Source organism: Myxocyprinus asiaticus, chromosome 15 (genome assembly GCF_019703515.2).
Source record: "Myxocyprinus asiaticus isolate MX2 ecotype Aquarium Trade chromosome 15, UBuf_Myxa_2, whole genome shotgun sequence".
Lineage (NCBI taxonomy): Eukaryota > Metazoa > Chordata > Actinopteri > Cypriniformes > Catostomidae > Myxocyprinus > Myxocyprinus asiaticus.
This window is the reverse complement of record NC_059358.1, coordinates 26,889,800-26,904,057: the sequence shown is the minus strand read 5'-3', so window position 1 is coordinate 26,904,057 and position 14,258 is coordinate 26,889,800.

Sequence of the window (14,258 nt, the reverse complement as noted above, 5' to 3'; positions counted from 1 at the left end):
TACATAATGCCTTCGCAGGGCTTTTCGATGGAAGAATAATAATGGCAGTCAAGCTGTTGGATCATTCCAAACAGAATTTTCCCAAAAATTACTAAATGACCACTATTTTTGAGCCCCACATCTTTTAGCCCTTCAAAGCTCTCACAGTAGAGGGTAAAGTCTTTGAAGGAAATAGGGTATAGGGATGATCACTTCTGAATGGAACACACCCCATCATTCAGATTAAGTAAAAAAAATATAGCAGCGTGAGCCAGAACTGCCTGAACTCTTTGCCAAATTTAACTAAACCCTTACATAGATACTGTAGGAGCCCACTGTATTTGTTAAATTCATAAATATTTAAAGTGTTTAATGAAGTTAAAATATTTCATAATTTATAATGGCCCCTGTAAATATATGCATTTTGTATGCATAATTTGTAGTATTTACGTTGAGTTTACATTATGTATAACAAAGGATGGGAGGGTTACTTTTGAAATGTATTCCACTACAGATTACAGAATACATGCTGTAAAATGTAATTTGTAACATATTCCACTAGATTACTCAAGGTCAGTAACGTATTCTAAATACTTTGGATTACTTCTTCAGCACTGGTAGATTTTTTCACTTGTTTTGACTATAAAAACTCTGCCAGTACAGTAAGACAAAATACACATGTTAAAAATACATTCTCTGAAAAACCTAAATATCGTATGCAGTGTTGTTTCTAAAACAAGATAAATCAAATTGATCTTGTTTTAAGGATTTTTAGATATTTTACAGGAAAACAATGAAAAAAATATTATCAAGAATATGATTTTTGTCCTAATATCAAAGGTCTTACTAGAAAAAAGAAATTATGATCCTGCAGCCTGGACCAAACACACCCACTGAATCACTGCATCCAGACCAACACCCACTGAACATTCATTGCAGCCTGTTCCAAACACACCCATTGAACCTTCAATGCAGCCTGTACCAAACACACCCACTGAACCCTCACTGCAGCCTGGACCAAACACACCCACAGAACATTCACTGCTGCCTGGACCAAACACACCAAACACCCACTGAACCTCCTCTGCAGCCAGGACCAAACACACCCACTGAACCTTTACTGCAGCCTGGACCAAACACACCCACTGAACCTTCACTGCAGCCTGGACCACCTGCCCATCAACAGAACAGGTCTAACCTAAACATGCCACCTCAACGTCCCAACACTGTCATCGTAATTGATTAAAATGGCAAGTATCTCAACCAAAGAAGATTACTCCCAACTAACAATGTTATAATGTTCTAGTGCCCAACCACAGACTCAGTTCCTTTTTTTTTTTTTTTTTTTTTTTTTAATTTGGAATGCCCAATTCCCAATGTGCCTCTTTAAGTCCTTGTGGTTGTGTAGTGATTCTCCTCAATCCGGGTGGCGGCGGATGAATCCCAGCTGCCTCCGCGTCTGAGACTGTCAACCCGCACATCTTATCACGTGGCTTGTTGAGCACGTTGCCACAGAGACATAGAGCGTGTGGAGGCTTTGTGCCATCCACTGCGGCATCCACACTCAACTCACCATGCACCCCGCTGAGAACGAACCACATTATAGCAACCAGGAGGAGGTTACCCCATGTGAATCTACCCTCCCTAGCAACCAGGCCAATTTGGTTGCTTAGGAGACCTGGCTCCTGTCACTTAGCACGCCCTGGGATTCGAACTAGCGAACTCCAGGGGTGGTAGCCAGCGTCTTTACCACTGAGCTACCCAGGCCCCCCACAGACTCAGTTCTTAAGCTCCTCCTGCTCCTCCTACTTCAAAGCCTACTCTGACCTTCCCAATATAACCAATCACTCATCACACCACTCTGACAGAGCAGCACCTGTACGACCACATACACCTGAACCAGGAAGGGATGAGAATCTTCACAAAAAATCTGAAAGATGTAATGCTTGGAAAAGATCCATCAATCCACAGGCCAAATAAAGGCTCACCACACCATCAACCAAGACAACTCAACTGCTCCCACAGTCTCAGCCATCATCCACTGGAAAGTACCAAATGACTACCAGATAGAGCCCCGCCCTACAAAGCAGATTTTTCTGCATTGTAGAATAGGAGAAGTTCGCCAACTACTCCAGCTTATTTGCAAGATATTAGGCTAAATAGTAATCTAAAATGCAATACAATATGCTCTTCTTTTTTCTTTTTCTGAAAAAAACCTTTGTTATTCTATATTGCTATACTGTATTACTTTAAACTGCTATGCTGTATTGTCTTATCTTTGTATCTAACTTTTAACTCACAAAATTACACTTCATTATATCTCTCTGTATCCAAGGCCTTTTTTCTTCCATCTTTGGCCCTAAAAGCTCAAATTCAGAGTTACTTCAAAACATTTCTGATCAAGATATTGTAATCTTGTTAGAAACATATGGTGTCGGCAAGATGTAAAAAACCTTCTGTTCTTCAGGTTATAAAGAAATAATCCTGCCCTCCTACAAACACAAAAATATGAGTCGTGGCAGAGAGAAATCCTCTCCATCCTCCACACAGAGATCAGTGACTTTCAGGCACAGGGAAACATACTGCTGTGTGGGGATTTCAATGCCAGGACAGGGCATGAATGTGACATCATAGACACTCATGGAAATAACCACATTTTTAAGAATTCACTGCAGCTGAACCCCACAGAAACTGTTCGAAATAACCTTGACCACATAGTTAACAGAAATGGAAAGGAGTTAGTACAGCTCTGTCGAGGCCTCAGCCTGTACATGCTAAACAGCCGAATCTAAGGAGACTCGTTGGGCCACTTCACATACAGCTCAGCTCTTGGGTCGAGTGTTGTTGATTACGCTATCACAGACATGTACCCCTCCTATTTAAGTTCTTTCACAGTCAGACCACAGACTATAACGCTTGCAACAAGGAGTTGAGAGAAAGAGGATCTAAATGCAGGCTTATTTAATAAAAACTCAAGAAATTAAAACATGAAAACCGAACAAAGCATTACATCCATGAAGGGTAACAACTGACAAAGAGCACAGGAAAACCAAGGGATTAAATACACAATGGGCAAACGAGGAAACAAGGAACACCTGGGAATAATAATCACAGGAATCAATGAAACAAAGACAATGACAAGAACTACAAAACAAATAATCAAAACACAAGACAGGCAGGGAACAATAAACATACATGGCGACCCCTAGTGGTCACCAGGGTGATCGTGACAGAGCCCCCCATCTAAGGAGCAGCTCCTGAAGCTCCTTCATACAAACACAAAAAAAAAAAAAAAACAAACAAAAAAAAAGTTCATGGGAGGAGCAGGAGGCGGAACCATAGGAGTCTCAGGGAATGGAGTTCCAGGAGGCAGAGGCTCAGGAGATGGAGCTATGGAAGGCAAGGGCTCAGAGGTTATGGCAGCTGTGGACCCAGAGGGTTCAGAGGTCAGAGCAGCTGGGTACTCGGAGAGCAAGACACTAGGGAACACGGGGAGCAAGGCACTAGGGAGCAAGGCACTAGGGAGCAAGGCAGCAGGTAAGTCAGAGGGCACAGAAGCCATGGTAGCTGAGGATTTGAGGGGCGGAGCCATGGAAGACTCGAGGGTCACCAGGGGCTGGACAGGATTGTCAATGGACACAGGGAACTGGACTGGCTCATCGATAGTGTCAAGAAACTGGACAGTCTCGTCGACAGCCTCTGTGGGCAGGAGCGCTGGCAGTGACTGGGAAACGGCCTCCATGGCTGTGAGCACAGGCAGTGACAGGGGAACGACCTCTGTGGCCGTGGACACTGGCAGTGACAGAGGAATGGCCTCTGTAGCCGTAGGCACTGGCAGTGACGGGAACAGCCTCTGTGGCCATGGGCACTGGGAGTGACGGAACGGCCTCCATGGCCGTGGGCACTGGCAGTGATGGGAATGACCTCTGTGGGCATAGGCAGTGACAGTGGAACGACCTCTGTGGCCGTGGGCACAGGCAGTGACAGTGGAACGACCTCCGTGGCCGTGGGCGCAGGCAGTGTCAGGGATACGATCTCCGTGGACTTGGGCACAGGCGGTGACAGGGGAGTAGAAGACCTTCTCCTCCTCCTCTTCCTGACAGCCAGGAGCACTGCTATGGGATCGGCCTCCATGGCTGAGAACGCTGGCAGTGACAGAGAAATGAGGCTTCAGGTGCTGGCTTTCAGACGGTTGAGGCTTCAGGCGCTGACTCTCGGACGGTCGAGGCTTCAGGCGCTGGCTCTCAGACGGTTGAGGCTTCAGGCACTGACTCTTGGATGGTCGAGGCTTCAGGCGCTGGCTCTCAGACGGTCGAGGCTTCATGCGCTGGCCCTCAGACGGTCGAGGCTTCAGGTGCTGGGACGGTCGAGGCTTCAGGCGCTAGCTCTGGGATGAATGAGGCTTCAGGAACTGGCTCGTTGACCATGGCAGGCATGGGCACTGGCTCGTGGACCGTGGCATGCGTGGGTACTGACAGCGGCATGGAATTACTGTCATAACCCACAGTGTAAGGAGAGAATGTGAGCCTCAAGGCAGACAGAATTTCACAGGTTCGTTGAGTCCAAAACGATAACAGTCTTTTAACGCAATATCTCCCCAACTGAAAATCTGGGCGAGACTGCAGAAATGCTCAATATACTGCTCGATGGTATCGTCACCTTGTTTGAGAGACAGTAATTGTAAAGCCGCTAGATCCATAGTGGTGGTCTGTTGTTCTGTAACATTTGCAGGAGGAAGTCGAGAGAAAGAGGATCTAAATGCAGGTTTATTTAATAAAAACTCAGGAAAATAAACAAAGGAAACTAAAACATGAAAACCGAACACTAAACACTCTGATTGATAAGCATGTTCACAAAACACAGAAATCTAACATTTTTGCATGTTTTGTTGATTTAAAAAAGGACTATACTATAAAATTTTCCAAACTGGTGTTGGTGGTAAAGTGTATGATATCATTCAATCAATTTATTTGATGTGTGCTATAAAACTTGGCAACAAAAGAACTTAATACTTCACTCAGGGCCATGGGATGAGACAGGGCTGCAGTTTAAGTCCCACTCTTTTTAACATTTATATAAATGAACTGGCAACAACACTGGAATGATCTGCAGCTCCTGGCCTCACCCTAAACAACACAGAAGTGAAATTTCTCCTGTATGCAGATGATCTAATGCTGCTGTCACCCACAGCTGAAGGTCTACAGCAGCACCTAGACCTGCTCCAGCAGTACTGCCACAACTGGGCCCTGGCAGTCAATCCTATTAAATCCAAAATAATGATTTTTCAAAAGAAAGCCAAACTCCAATACAACAAATATATTTTCACTCTTGGCAACACCACCCTAGAACACACACTAAATTATGACAAATCTTGGACTAAAAATGAGCGCGTCAGGTGGTTTTTGTCTGGCTGTTAACACACTGAAGGAGAAAGCAAGGAGAGCATTCTATGCCATTAAAAGAACATTTCATAACAGAAATCCCAATCAAACCCTGGAACAAAATATTTGACAGTGTCATTTTACCCGTTGCCCTTTATGGAAGTGAGATCTGGGGACCCCTCTGTACTCATGACTTCAATAAATGGGATAATCACCCTGTTGAGACCCTCCATACAGAATTCTGTAGGAACATTTTAAGTCCAAAAGAAAACGGCAAATAATGCATGCCGAGCCAAAATAGGCAGATACCCATTAATTTTACACATTTGAAAGAGATCTATTAAATTTTGGAAACACTTTAAATCAAGCCCCCATCAAACACTCCACCATGAAGCATTTTTAGACCAAGAGCTTAACCCCAAAAGCAGTCCTCTCAGCCAGCTGGTCCTGAAACTCACCAGCTCAAACCAGTTACAGACCAGTACTGCTGAAATAAAACATATCAAAATTGGCCAAATCATAAAGCACAATAAAAATACTTATTTGGAGTATGAAACTAAATCACAATATAAATTAGAATGCTATAGAAGTCTAAAAAGAAAATATGAATTGCCAGTTTATCTGTCCACCATCAAAGATGTAAAACAGAGGCACATCCTGACCCAATACAGGTGTGTGTGATCATAACCTCACCACAGAAAGATGGAGACTTAAAAGTCTTGGCTCCCCAGAGAAAACGTCCTGGTTACTTTGGTAACCTCCGTTCCCAGATGGAGGGAACAAGACGTTGTGTCGATGTAGTGACACTAGGGGTCACTCTTGGGAGCCCCAAACACCTCTGCTTTTTTTTTAAAAAGGCCAATGAGAATTGGCGAGTGGAATTTGCATGCCACTCCTCCGGACATATGGGTATAAAAGGAGCTGGTATGCAACCACTCATTCAGGTTTTGTGCTGAGGAGCTGAGACCAGGTCCTGGCCATTTCAGTGGGTAGTTCTGCATTGTGGCAAGAGGGACACAACGTCTCGTTCCCTCCATCAGGGAACGGAGGTTAAGAAAGTAACCAGGACGTTCCCTATCTGTCACTCACTCGACGGTGTGTCGATGTAGTGATACTAGGGGTCCCTATACAAAACGCCACAACTAGCTGAACTGTGTTACGTGAACTGGCAGTGTGTGATGGGCAGACTTCTGTGTGCCTCGTAGCTAGCGCACCAGGCCGTCACGTAACCTCCCCCAATGCTCTTATGGGCATCGAACAGTCGAACAAGTTGACTGCCCAACTACAGGGACAGGCTAGCCCAGCCAAGGCATCTTTTCCCTCTCTTTTCTCCCCAAAAAGAGTGGAATTTGTTAACTGACTGGGAGCCATAAGTGACTGTGTCAGGGGTGTTCCTCCCAAGGGGAAGACACCGCGGAGACAACCCAGAGATTGTAGAACCTCGCAAAGGTGTTGGGTGTTGCCCAGCCCACTGCTCTGCAGATGTCTGCTAAAGAGGCACCACTGGCCAGGGCCCAGGAGGCCGCCACACTCCTGGTGGAGTGGGCTCGTAACCCCGCAGGGGGTGGCACGTCCTGAGCCTGATATGCCATCGTGATGGTGTCGATGACCCAGTGGGCGATCCTTTGTTTGGAGACAGCGCTTCCTTTCCGCTGTCCACCAAAGCAAACAAAGAGCTGCTCGGAGCTTCTAAGGCTCTGCGTGTGATCCAAATAGATGCGTAAAGCTCGCACCGGACACAGCAACGCCAAGGCTGGGTCTGCCTCATCCTGGAGTAGCGCTTGCAGGTTCACCACCTGATCCCTAAAAGGAGTCGTGGGAACCTTGGGCACATAGCCCGGTCAGGGTCTCAGGATCATGTGAGAGTTACCCGGACTGAACTCTAGGCACGATTCGCTGACAGAGAATGACTGCAGGTCCCCTACCCTTTTGATGGAAGTGAGCGCAGTCAGGAGGGCAGTCTTCAAAGAGAGTGCCTTAAGCTCAGCTGACTCCAAGGGCACAAAGGGAGCTCCCTGTAGACCCCAAAGGACTACAGAGAGGTCCCATGAGGGGACGAGGCATGGTCTGGAGGGATTCAACCTCCTAGCACCTTTCAGGAACCTGATGATCAAGTCGTGCTTCCCCAAATTCTTACCATCTACTGCATCGTGATGAGCCCAAATAGCGGCTACATACACCTTCAGGGTGGAGGGGGACAGCCGCCCCTCCAGCCTCTCCTGCAGGAAAGAAAGCACTGATCCGACTGCGCATCTCTGGGGGTCTTCACGTCGGGAAGAACGCCACTTAGCGAAAGATGCCACTTCAAGGCATACAGGCGCCTCATAGAGGGAGCCCTAGCCTGAGTGATCGTGTCTACCACCGTGAGTGGTAGGCCACTTAGGTCTTCCACGTCCCGTCCAGGGGCCAGACGTGGAGATTCCAGAGGTCTGGTCATGGGTGCCAGATGGTGCCCTGTCCCTGAGAAAGAAGGTCCTTCCTCAGGGGAATTCACCGGGGGGGGGGGCTGTCCGAGAACCACGTCTGGGTGGGGCAGTAGGGTACTACTAGGATGACCTTGCACAGGGTCTGTGCAAATAGGCTTGCTGGGGGAAATGCGTATTTGCGTAGTCCAGGGGGCTAGCTGTGTGCCAGCGCATCTATACCGAGGGGTGCCTCGGCCAGGGCGTACCAAAGCAGGCAGTGGAAGAATTCCTGGGAAGCAAACAGGTCCACCTGTGCTCGACCGTATCAACTCCAAATCAGCTGGACCACTTGAGGGTGGAGTCTCCACTCTCCCCTGAGGGTAACCTGATGTGACAGCATGTCCGCTGCGGTGTTGAGGTCACCCGGGATGTGAGTGGCTCGTAGTGACTTGAGGTGCTGCTGACTCCAGAGGAGGAGCCGGCAGGCGAGTTGTGACATGCAATGGGAGCGTAGACCGCCTTGACGCACGCTACCGATGCTGTGTTGTCCGTCCTGACCAACATGTGCTTGCCCTGGATCAATGGCCGAAACATTCGCAGGGCAAGCAGTACTGCCAAAAACTCTAGGCAGTTGATGTGCCAACGCAGCTGCGGGCCAGTCCAGGAGCTGGCGGCTGTGTACCCGTTGCATACAGCACCCCAGCCTGTCTTTTATGCGTCTGTTGTAACCACGACACGCCTGGAGACCTGCCCAAGGGGAACCCCTGCCTGTAGAAATGCAAGGTCGGTCCAAGGGCTGAAGAGGCGGCGACAGATCGATGTGATGGCCACGCGATGTGTCCCATGGTGCCATGCCCATCTCGGGACTCGAGTCTGAAGCCAGTGCTGAAGCGGTCTCATATGCATCAACCCGAGCAGTGTGGCCACTGCTGAGGATGCCATATGCCACAGGAGCCTCTGAAAAAGTTTCAGTGGATCCGCTGTTCTCTGTCTGAATGCCTTCAGACAGTTCAGCACCAACTGTGCGCGCTTGTTCGTGAGGCGCGCTGTCATCGAGACTGAGTCCAACTCCAAACCGAGAAAAGAGATGCTCTGAACCGGGGAGAGCTTGCTCTTTTCCCAGTTGACCCAAAGCCCCAGTCGGCTGAGGTGCCGGAGTACGAGGTCCCTGTGTGTGCACAGAAACTCACGAGAGTGAGCTAGGATTAGCCAGTCATCGAGATAGTTGAGGATGTGGACGCCCACTTCACTTAGTGGGGCAAGGGCAGCCTCTGCAACCTTCGTGAAGACACAAGGGGACAGGGACAGGCCGAAGGGGAGGACCTTGTACTGGTACACCTGGCCTTCGAAAGGGTCTGTGTCGAGGTAAGACCGAGACATGAATGTACGCGTCCTTCAGGTCTACCAGCGTGAACCAATCTTGATACCGGACACTCGCTAGAATGCATTTTTGCATCAGCATCATGAACGGGAGTCTGTGCAAAGCCCAGTTCAGTACTCGCAAGTCCAGGATTGGTCACAACCCACTGCCTTTCTTCGGTACGATGAAGTAAGTGCTGTAGAACCCTTTCTTCATCTCGGCCGAAGGGACAGGCTCTATCGTGCCCTTGCGCAGAAGGGTAGCGATCTCCACACGCAAGGTAGCGGCATTCTCGCCCTTCACCGAGGTGAAGTGGATACCGCTGAACCTGGGCGGGTGCCTGGTGAACTGAATCACATAGCCGAGTCGGATGGTCTGGTCAGCCATCGCGACGGGTTGGAAAGCGCGAGCCATGTGCCCAAACTCCAGGCGAGTGGAATCAAGGGAACGATCACGTCGGACGTACTGGTGGGTGAGGTCTTGTGGTGGGGCGGAGCTCGAGGTGCCACGTCGAGGGGACTCGAGCCCCGTGGCCGTGCTGAGTCCAGGGACATCGAAGCACTTACCTGGCTCCTGCCGCCCACCATAAGATTGGCCGAGGAGGGGGGAGGAGGAATCTCATCCCCGTAGTCCACTGGAAGCAATCCCATGTAGGCGTGTTTGTCTGCCAAAATGGGATGGTGGACGGTGGTCGTGATGACGGCCGTGCACACCAGATATTTGACCCAGGAGATGAGGGAACCATTCTTTTGTCAGGCTTTTGGGTGCCGCAGCCTCCTGGGCATGCGGCGACAAAAGATTCTCCTCCCGGCCCTCCACCGGGGGATGGAGTGGTCTGTCGACCAGCCCCAGAGAAATGGGTCTCCTCGCCCCTGGGTCACCCATCTCGGGGGCGCTTCAAAGCCTTCCTTGGATTCTTAGCGGCCGGCCGCGAGACGGGTGGTGTCTGCTTCCTGCGGAGGGCTCCACGCCGGAGCCGGGCCATGGGGGCGGGCTGCGGTGGAGCCAGTGATGTTGCTGCAGGAGGACGCCCTTGGCGATGAGCAGACAGGGTGTGGGGTCTTAAGCCGCACCGGGGCAGGATATATTGTGAGACCTCCATCTGCTTCTGCACCGCTGAGAACTGCTGGGCAAAGTCCTTGACGGCGTTGCCGGACAGGCCAACCTGGGAAATGGGGATGTCAAGTTGAGCCAAAGGTGGCGCTCCTGGACCACCAGGGTGGACATCGCCTGCCTGAGAGACCGCGCCGTGACCCTCATCACCCAGAGAACTACTACTTTCTTGCAGTTCTTTTAGCGCCTTGGCTTGGTGTACTTGCAGGAGAGCCATGGTGTGCAGGGCAGAGGCAGCTTGTCCAGCGGCACCGCAGGCCACAGTCGTCAGGGATGACGTAAACCTACAGGCCCTGGATAGGAGCTTTGGGCGCCCGCTCCAGGTGGTGGCGCTCTGCGGACACAAGTGCACCACGAGCACCTTATCCACCTTGGGGATCACCAAATACCCCTGGCCGCTCCACCATCGAGGGTAGTGAGAGCGGGGGAGCTGAAAGACCGGGACCGGGCAGTAAAAGGTGCCTCCCACGATCTTGTCAGCTCCTTATGCACTTCCGGGAAGAAAGGAATGGGGGGCGGGGTGTGGCTGTGGGCGGCACCCCGTGCCCAGGAACCGATTGTCGAGCCACGAGGGTTCAGGGGAGAGTGGAGGGTTCCTCTCTAGCCCGACGCTCGTGGCCGCCCGGGAAAGCATGTCCGTTATTTCCGTGTTGGCGTGAGACTGGGCGACCGTTCCTGAAGGAGGAAGCCCAGCCGAAGCCTCTGCGTCATACTGGACGAGTCCACTCTCCAATGCTGCGCTCGATAACTCATTGTCTTCCAGAGCTCCGAACGAGAAGTCAAACTCGCGCTGAGACGAGCCGGCGGTCTCGTGTGAGAGCCCGATCGGGGCAAGTGAGTGTGCTGGGGAATGGGAGGTCCGTGGGGGGATACCCAGTGGAAGTGGTCCCATTGATGTCCCGAAATCGCCCCCCAGTGCTAACCGACGCAGCCTCAAACCCGTAGGTAGAAGGACCGGTGTGGGGAGCCGCTGGGGTGGAAAGCAAGCCACGACCACAATGTTGCCATGGTCATGTTCTTGCAATGAGGACATGACTCATCCATGAACGATGTCTCCACGTGGGCAGTGCCCAGACACGTAAGACAGCGATCGTGGCCATCAGAAGTGGAGAGATATCGACCGCTACCAGGAATAACACACAAACGGAAAGGCATCTTTAAAAAGACGTTCCGTGTGTGCCGCTCTTTTAGAAAGAAAATATACTTTTTTTAGAATATACTCTTTTAGTTGTTTCTGCCGAAGCGCCCAGGGGCGTTCTCTGCATTCCACGGGTGCAGAGGGGGAGAAGCCGCTGAAATGCGCCGTAGAATCCAGCAGATGAGGTGAATGAACTTTGCGGATGAAATCAGCTTCAGTGAATAGAACCGCTCAGCTCCGAAGAGAAAATCTGAATGAGTGGTTGCATACCAGCTCCTTTTATACCCATATGTCCGGGGGAATGGCATGCAAATTCCACTCGCCAATTCTCACTGGCCTTTTTTAAAAAAAGCAGAGGTGTTTGGAGCTCCCAAGAGTGACCCCTAGTGTCACTACATCGACACAACGTCGAGTGAGTGACAGATAGGGAACAGGACATGTATTCACTGCCAGGATGGAGAGGTTGAAACAGAGATGCACTTTCTCCTCCACTGTGGAAAATATCAATTAATTAGAAACACATTCTTCACAAAATGCAGTGAATCTATACCTGAAATATGTGAACTGCCTGAAACTGAACAAATTCAAATCATATTAGGAGAGAAAGAACACATAGCTCATACAGCTGCTAAATATGTCACACTCTGCCATAACCTGAGAGAAAGAACTCTGAGCCACTAAATCAAACTTTTTCACTTAAATTTATACATTAGTACATATATTATTTCATTATATATACTATATATTACTGTGTATCAGTTACATGTGATTTAAATTATGTACATTCAATGCATTTGTTTATTTGTTTGTTAATTACTGATTATATCCACCATTTAAATCTGTTGATTAATGTTATACACATGTTTCTGCTTGATTTGATTATAACTTGTGCTTTGGCAACATTGTAACAAACAGTCATGTAGAAGTAGATCTGGCGCTACTTTACCCACTCACAAGGTGCATGGATAGAAACAACAGGAAGGGCATTAAGGAATCCAGCAACACTTACAGTGAAAACCTTTATTATGCTTAAAATGAATAACATTAACCAATGCGTTTCAGCACGCTATTTCAGTCGTTATTTTAAATAATGTTGCGAAAGCTGATTTCCATATGATAGTGCCTCTCTTTATAGCTTAAAAACACCCAAATGTGTCATAAAAGTAGTCCAAGTCACTCATGCGTGAATAGACTGCAGTTTAAGTTGTTATTGACTCTCAAATCATTGAACAACTAGGCGTAACTAGACCCTATTTAGGGCTGAAACCCCCCTAAAAATCTGTGACTTTGCAATCAGCATGTAAGAGTTTTAAACAGCTGCAGCTGCAACGATGCATTTGTTTGAAGCACAAGGTGCTTTGGTGGCTTTTCTTACCTGTAAAGACTGACTAAAGCATGAGCCAATAGAATTGTAGTGTTTGATGTGAAAGAGCATATCATTGGTTTGACACACTGAACAAATACGCCCCATTTACTTTTTCAATTCATGAACGAGTGAGGATCAGCGTCTTTTGACTGATAGAAGGAGAGGAGGCATGTTGCTGGTTTAGTTCGGTAATCTCATTTAACAAGGAGAGAAAGGTGCTGAATTAATTAAAAGTGACTAATGACATTACAATGACATCAGTACATAATTAAAACCTGTAATTACTTAGGGGCTTTGTTGTCCTTTTTGTATATCTCATGGTCATGTACAGCAGTTCACAAAATGATTCTTTGTTGTCATTTACGGGGAAAACGCTTATGATATTTAAACACTGCTGAAGTCTCTTAGTAGACACACTGATTTAAAAGAAAATGACAATATTGTGAATGTACATTAGTTGGCTTGAATGTGAACACAGTCAAACAAAGCAAAGCAAAACAAAATCTATGCTAAGAGAGAGGGATGTACACATCTAACAGTGTCACTGGGGACTGAGCCCCCCTAAAATCGAAATCCTAAAACAGAACACAAATCAAATATGGTGACATGTCAATAACATCAAACCTCATTGGTTCTTGACTGAAATTTAGAATAAATCACACTCTTTGGGAACCATTAATCCATTCACGCTCATGTGGTGGTGTACATTGAACAAGTATTTAAGTATTTTTGCATTTTAGCTGTGGCTCATATTGTCGAGATTGCCATACATTTTTCTTTCTCATAATTATATCTTGTCAAATAATTTTCATGTTGAATTTGTTAAAAACAATTAAATCTGTTTTGTGAAATAACCATAATACACAATACGTAATTTTCCTAATTAAAGCATTTGTTATTTGTTCATTTAAAAGTGTGATCAAACATAAGTACTGTTATTTCAGAAGGTCATTTATTATTAAAATGGACTGTAACACACTCAATGGAAAGGAGGAGGTGAGAACCAGCTTGATAATATAAATAAAAGGTTTAATGATAAACTGAACCAAAAAGACAAACACACACGTAGGTTTTGGACAGCTGTCCGCAACTCTCTCTCTGTCGCACTGCCGTCTCCGGTCGGCCTTATCCCTCTCAGGCTTAATCAGCCTAATTAGGGGCCGGGTGTGCGGAATCACGACCCAGCCCCGCCCTCCTCCCTGCCACATTCCTCCCTCGTTCTTTCAGGCTGGGGAGCTCCCGTCTGCCGGCAGGTCATACCCACCTTCCTTGATCTGGGAGGGAACAAGGAGAGGGAAACAACAACAACAACAAAAAAATGCAGTATTTGTACGCTGTAACAGCGATGGTAGCAAATTAACACTAATATTTAAAAGGAGAGGGAAAGGCCAACGTGGAGCGGCAGCGGGAGAGAGAAAAAAAAAAAAAAACGTACTCGCCGGTTCTCCGATTCGCCATAGCCTGGTCCTCGGCCACTCCTCCACCCTCTAGTGGACGACAGCCGTGCCTCCCCGGG